A 7,901-nucleotide genomic window follows, 5' to 3' on the forward strand; every position below is an offset into this window, starting at 1 on the left:
ACAGAGTAAATACAGACCAAAAAAAAAAAATATATATAGTCTTTCCTTGTTCTGCCTAATGTACTTATGACCTCAAGTGACACTGTCTCACTCAAGCTGCCAGACTGTGTAAAGAGTCTGAAGGATGTTCACAGCAAAGTTACTGAAGAAAGTTCCCTGAAAACTCTGGACTAAAAGTTAAAAAGTGAATATTGAATCTGTAATCTAACTTGGCAGATTTGAAACCATGTTTTTAACTTTGTCAGCTGCCCATGAGTTACACAGCATGAAAACATCCCTTCCCTTTGATGGTGAAGGCAAAAGTTCATCATCTTTTCATTGTGATGTTTGGGGGACATGACACATGAGCCTCCTCCATGTACCTGTTCAATGCTGAAAGGTGCAATTTTATTGACAATGCACATCAGCCCCTCTCCAGAAAAAAAAGTTTTCAAAAAATAGATTGAGAGGGGAAAAAAAAGCCTTTTGGAAGAACTGCTGTACTTTTTCACCTGCATTCCTAACTTAGCTTCTTTCTACATACTAGGTTTACACAGAGATAGCAGGTAAGAGTGAGAAGAAATAGAGCTTTTATTCCTCCCATTAAAGATAAGCATAAGAAGTTATGCAAGCACCCTACAGATTGCTGGTTAAATGTACAGTGACTAACCAGATATCACAGCAAGGAGTCTTTACTTCCAGACACCATATCTGCTGAACATTGCAGACTTATCTTATACTGGTCTATAAACCAGGTAACTGCCTTTCAGATTCCCTCCGAGGAAAAGCAAGTTCCATCAGCCCAGGCACCTGGAAATAAAGTCTGGTGGGGACTTCAGTCACTTCTGCTGGAGATTTCTCTTTTGCCTTACAGCCTTAAAATAGATGGTTTCTAAGTTGCTGTCTAGTGTGGGCAAAATCTAGCATGCAGATATATAAACACAGCCAGTGGAAGTCTGAAACATCTGAAGGTTTTCTTCTTTAGGTACATTTTAGAGATACTTAAAAGTCTTCTGATAGCTGACACACACCTTAGTTATTCTTTGGCATATGTATGGTCCAGACAGAAATGATGACAGTGGTAGTTTTGGAAAAAGTAGGTATAGGAGTCACCTTAAGAATGAGCTTTGTGGCTTTGTGTTCTTAGCATGACATTATCCTGATGAATAGTGCCCAGCTGAAGTTTAGCAGTCAGAGCATTTGCTTCTGCCACTTTCCTCCTGGAAGCTTGACAAATAAGTAAGCAGTCTCAGTTCAAACCAGAATTATTTCTGTTCACAGGAGAGTAGTACCCACAGGCCCCTTTCAGAATCTGGACTGCCTTACTCTTGTCATTGTACAAGCTATCCTATTCAAAAAGTTAAAGTATAAAAAGTCAGATACAATTCAGATAAAATCAAGTGCAAATAAAAACTGCTTCACAGAGAATCCTGAATCCAGCAATATAAGAAAAGCAAATGGAAATTGTTTTAAAATTACTTACAAAGTACTAGAAGGTGAGGCCAGTAGAGGAGTAGAAGAAGAACACAAATTATTTTTATTCTTTCATTATTAATTATTAATAAATTAATAATTAATAAATTTCTAAATTAATAATTTGTCACCACTGGTCTCCAAAAATTTGTGATCTTAAACCATTATTTTAGCTAAAATAATATTCTTGTTTCAACATCTTCCAGACTGCCAAGACTAAGAGAACCCTACATCAACACAGAAGAGGAAACAATTGCAATAGTGAGAAACATCCTTATGGTTCACTGCAGGCCTATTCAGAGCTACCTTTACCTGCTTCTGCTTCTGTTTACACAACTCTGCTGAGAAGCAAAATATATTATCCTGTGTTGATCTTCTGCAGCTCCTTCAGCACCCCACCTAGCCGAGGTATCTCTGCATGTCACTGCTTTGACCTGCCTGTGTTCCCATTTTCTATTTTCATTTGCTGTGGAACTGACATTGGATATCTCTTCCTCAAGAAATCCTATGTGGCAGCACCCCAGGTTCCCTAATGAGGACAAAACTGGATTCAAAAGACATAACAAACACTATTAAAAATAACTCTACATAACAAATCCATATCTCAACTGAATTTAAGGGCATAATCTTATTATTCATATTTTAACCATGTTAATTCTTACACAATTATTTATTTTTACTATCACAGTTAGCTACATCTTTAGTATTCACGGAGGGGTATGATTATAAAATAGAAGTCTTGGGAAGTGAGTGCTATTCATTTCAGACATCCACTCTCCAAGAGCCAGCCTGCTTGATTGATTTCCCTTGAATAGATTAGCTATATTAATAACAATTAAAAGATGTACTAAAATACACAAATACTTTGTTTCTCTTTCAATTTAGGCTCCATTTTAGCTAATGAGACAGACACTGAAGTTGTACTTTGAATACCGGGCGTTTATGGATCAAAGAATAAAAACTGCCTGTATGTGAATTTTATTCCTGTCAGAAAATAGATAGTCTTCTTCTTTTTTACTTAAATTACTAGACAACACTGTCACATACTGACTTTTTAAGGTTTTTACAATGGGTTAAGATAACTCCACAGATGAAGGTTGGTGGAATTCAAAGAAGCAAATAATTTTTCATCTGCCTCCTGCCTCCTGACCATTTAACTTTCTAGACCCAACAGGGGATGTGAGCAAGTACTCCCTCTATTTAAGCTGATGTAATACCTTTAGAATGGATCTTAACAGAGGCAGTAGACAGTATTCTGTAATAGTTTAGCTTCTGTCCAATTTATTACTTTTCTGTGACCCTCTGAGATATTGCCAGATCCCTGAAACACTACAGTTCTTTTCCCTTCATTTCATATATGTGATACTTGATAAATAATTTGATAGTACTTTGTGATGAAATGAACTGCACTCAGATAAAATTTCTCCATCCTCTCACCTGTGACCCTGGTCCCAACTCCAAATCAGCAACAGACCCCAAGGACTAAGGTTATGGATTCATATCAATTTGAAAAGATATAAAAAACAATTTAGGTGACCATAAAAAACTATCTGTCCTTCAGAAAAAGACAGAAGCGCCAAAGTTCTTTCACACACTCCTGAAGCATAAAAGCTATCCCTCTGGGGCATCACATCAGAGGGATGCTTCTTGGCTATCTTCACACTTCATCAGCAAGGCCATATTCGTTAGTGCTGTCTGCAAGTTGTGCGTAACCATGTGTCTACAAATTCAAGATTCAGTTTTGTCCTTTGACTTCATTTCAGGTCTTTGCAACAAGGAGAAGCAAAAATCTTTGGGACTGAAATGCCATGTCGCTTTGGTTTAGTTCAAGCAGCCTTTGGCCTCTCTTTTATGAGAAACTCCCTATCACTTTATGTCTCTGTAAAGCCTGAAGATATCTCTTGGGAAAAAGGTGAATTAAGAGCTATATTTATCTTTAGTGGGTAGCGCATTTAAAGCAATTCTTCTATGGACTGTGAGAGTAACAGAGCAGTACTAGAGGATAGTCTAAAATACGATATTTAGCATCCTGCAAAAATAGAGCAAACTTCCTAACAATCAGATCAAAGTTAAGAATAAAGGTTGCATAAATAGTAACACTGAAAACTGGTAAAAAAGCCACAAACAAACAAACAAACGAGGAAGAAAAAAAAAAGTCACCACAGAAACAAGGACCCACATCACAAAACAAAACAGAAACACAACAAAGAGAAATGAGGACAGGAAAAAACTCAAATTATACTGTCTGGATGCTAAAAATACCAGATAAGCAAAATAGTTAGGTGAATAAAGGAGGATATACTCACTCACCTCAGACTTTCCAACAAAGCAAGAAATCAGTGCCCAAGAGCTGAGATTAACATGGACCTGAGAAAAAAATCTGATTCGCATCTTGATCCTTATCTGCAACAGTGAACTGGAAAACCAGGAAACCTTGGAAAACTATCAAGGAATTTAATCCTCAGATCTGTCACACTGTGTGTTCCTGAAAAATAATTTGTATAGAAAATAAGAACTATCTCTGTAAGTGAGTAATCCGAGAACAAGACAAAGTGAAGACACAATAAACTCAGGGCTTGTGTAAAGAATGCACTAAATTATATGACTTGACTGAAAGAAATTTGGTATCAGAAGCTCTCCATGGGGAACAACAAGTAGGTGTCAGAGAGCAATCTGAGAAATGGTGACTTGGAAAACGAATTTACCTACAGAATAAACACAGGCTTTTAGTAGGGGTTTAAGGAGGAGTCGTACTGTAGTCCACATGGCAGAATGATGCCAGAATCAGCTGAGCCCCACCTGCTTACTCAGCTCTCACCTTTCCACAGCCACCAACCCTAAATCCAGATCCTGAAGTGCCACCAACAGCTCATTTGCCACACAGAATGAAGCAGCATTGACCCTTTGAAACCCAAGCAACCACTACACATATCTATATGGTGAATATGGATAAAAGTAGCTATGGGTGAAGTCTGGGGAAAAAAAAAAAAAAAAGAACTGCGGAAAAAGTGGAGGGGGCAAAGATGAAAAGAATGATAAAATCAGAGCTGATGGGGTGGGAACAAGCTGCTGAAGTGCCCCTAAAAATTTATTAGAAATGAGTCATCCATTTCCAAATGCCAGAATTATAGTAGCCAAAAACTGTCAAGTAAACACTGAGATCACTGAGCTTTTCCAATATTTTCAGAGGAAAAAACTTGCCATAAAATTGCTAAATAGGTCTGCAAATGGTTAATTCAATACAGATGTATCCCTCTACAGTAACATGGTGAACCAAGACACATCTGTGTTTGTGGATGTACATAACCCTGAGTTCATCTGTCTCTGAGATTAAGAAAATGGAGTGAAACAAGGAGTGAACAGACTTTGTCTGGGTGGCATTCATATTCCAAGGAACACATTCACATCAAGCTTTGAGTGGTAGGACAATACTTGAACTTGTGAACGAACTTAGGATACAACTGCACTCAAACCAAAAATTAGTTTAGTATCTTTCTAAGCATGGAAATGGGATGTGAGTTGAGAGTTGACATCCTGATGACAGGTAAGAGTAGACAAAATTTGAAATAACTTCTGCATAACACTTCCATCTAGCCTAGCCACAAAACTAGGCTCAGTTACACTGGAGGGGAACTCTGGGCTCAGCTCCCATACAGCTAAGGATTTGCTGAAACTGAGAAAGGCAATACAAGAGCTGGGCTAACTTAGCACACACAAAAGTGGAATCAAAGGTCTGAATGGACGCCTTTTAGGACTGAAGTGCTGCGGGTAGTGGCAAAGCATCCCTAGGATATGTTTCCCATCAGAAACTGGAAACAAACTGGATGAAAAACACTCTTAAGCTCTTAAGCTTACCTTAAGTGACACACGTCAAGGGAAGCTACTGAGGGACTAATGTAAGTTTGTGCAGTCACACCAATAGGCTTGCAAATATGCACAGGAAGCCAGATCAGGGTGCTTGCAAGCACAGTGACAAAGCGACAATCCAATTGTGCGGATGTGGGCTTTAGATAGTTTTATTTGGCAGCATTTCCAAGGACCTCTGTAGTTTTTGAGCTCATCCTTTTTGTTGCCTATGTTTCTGCGTGCCACTCTTTCTTTCACTTAGAGCAACAAATATTTTATGATTTTAAATGTGAGTAAACACAGACCAGGAATATGGTGATCTGATGAGATGCTATTATATGCTTTGCAGCCTAGTCCATTAGAATATTTCAATTCACTTCTGCATACTTTTTCTTCAGAATTGTTTATATAATAAAACTAAAGATGTTCTGTGTTCTTATCATTTGCTGATAAGAAGACCATCAGTCTTACAAGCTGAGCAGTCAGTATTTATGTATACCTTGTTTTGATCATGAACTATATCTTTCAGCAGGAAATTAAAATCTCCTGTGGATGAGTATCAATCCCATGCTTACAAAACCCATCAATGGAAAATATAGATGCTGTCACTTCAGAGGATTTAACTTGACCATGTCATATTAATCACCTCTGAAGTAAACGAATGACTCATAATTGTTTTCCATTACCTTGTGTTTGCTTTTTCAGCATGGCAAAATGCATGGGCCAGGACCATGGATCATAAATCTCATCAGGCTTGTAGACAAGATTCTGAGTGGTTTTTGCCATGCTGTGTTTCACGCTGCCCTTCTGATTATAAAAATGCTTCAAATATTTGTATTTCTGAAGCATTAGTGTTTTCAACCTTCTGTACTTTTGAACATAATACTCTCATCATTCCTTATAGATAGTAAAATTAATTTATAAGGCTATGCCACATTGTCTCAGACATTATCAGACCTATTTACTTGCCTGTGACTGAAAACCACTGTGTACTCACATAAACAGACTGTACTTACAGATAAGATCTTCTTGCTAATGCAGCAAAACATCTGTAGAGTAAAAGGTTACACGATCACTTAAAGAAGCAAGGGAAACATTAGTTTTGTAGTAGGACCAATTATCTAATAAAGGTGGTATGTGCCCTATGTGTCCAAATGTCCAGCAATGTTTTCCTTTCCCGAACTAAACTGAACTGAATTGTACTGAACTTTCCTCTTTTCTGTATTTTACTGTTTTCTAATCTTCTCAGTTGTTTAGCTGGTTTATTTCACCACTTCCCCATATCACCAGTAGTGACCTTGAGTGTCACTGTGATGAATAGTGCAATTTTATACAGTCTAATCTATTTGTGGATGATTTTTATTGACTTTAAGATCTGTACTAAGTCCTTCAAAAGTGCACACCAGCAGAGGACTGTTGACAGAAAAATGGCAACTCCTGACCCTTCTTTTGAAAAGTCGACAAAGTACATATGTAGCAAATAGGGAAAGAACATGGCAAAACATTAATTTCAACTTAAAAAGTGTAGGGAAAATTGTGACCAAAACTAGTTAGCTAAGTGAGCTAAGGTAAAATCAATAAAAGATAGAATCTATCAGCAAAGAGGTCAAAGAAGAAACTGGTGAGTTTGGAGGAAGGTTTTCACAAAATCCAAAGGAAAAACAGAATTCCAGTTCATGATTTAGTGGGATGCATAATTTTTATGACTGGGGCTTATAACTGTCCTCAGAGATGATGTTTATGAAATCTGAAGGATTAAAAACTAGTGACTACAGATAGGTATCTGCATTTTTCAGATAATGTGCTGTTAGCATGATGCATAATAACAAGATTTCAGCTAACTTGTACCTGGGGAGAGGCATGGACAACCATTCAATTTATACTAAGCTAATATAAATCTATGGAAATCAACTCTTTTTTTTTTGTTTTGTTTTTTTCCTCCAAGCAGGCTCTTCTAGAAGACAAAGTGTCTTAAAAGCTGTCACAGTTGTGTTTTCCTATTCTTCCTCATCCTTATGTCCATATACCAGGGGATTACTGCTGTACTGTATTCCCAGACTGGGTGAAAAAAGGCTTTTAAATACAGGAGAAATATAAGCAGAAAGGGAGAAATAAGGAGAAAAGATTATGCAACGAAAGCTGTAGAATCTTTGACTGGTCATCAAGTCATCAGTAGTCTTCTGAAAAGATGTGTGTGTGTATACACATACATACGTATATACATACATATATATACACACATATAGATTGATAGCCAAGAGGTGGAGTAGATCTTCATACAAGTGGTAAGAAGATCCCTTGTATCTTTTTATACAAGAGATATGGTTGTTTTAGGTGGAGGTTGACAGAACTCTCAAGGGCTGAATTTTCAAGGACTAATACCTTGGAGGCAGAAGTGGGCTAACATGGCAGCTGAATGCTCTGTCTGATTTGAAACCACCAAAATCACCTGCCTGAAGATAGTTACGACAATGGGGCTACTCTGGCAAGTAAAAAGTAGCCATGTCTGCAGCCTGGGTTTGATTTAGGCAGGACTACGAAATGCAGAATAAGGTACCAAGTTCATGCTTTGTGACCTTGCACACTGGAATAAGGTTGATTAA

This window comes from Lonchura striata, chromosome Z (genome assembly GCF_046129695.1).
Source record: "Lonchura striata isolate bLonStr1 chromosome Z, bLonStr1.mat, whole genome shotgun sequence".
Classification (NCBI taxonomy): Eukaryota; Metazoa; Chordata; class Aves; order Passeriformes; family Estrildidae; genus Lonchura; species Lonchura striata.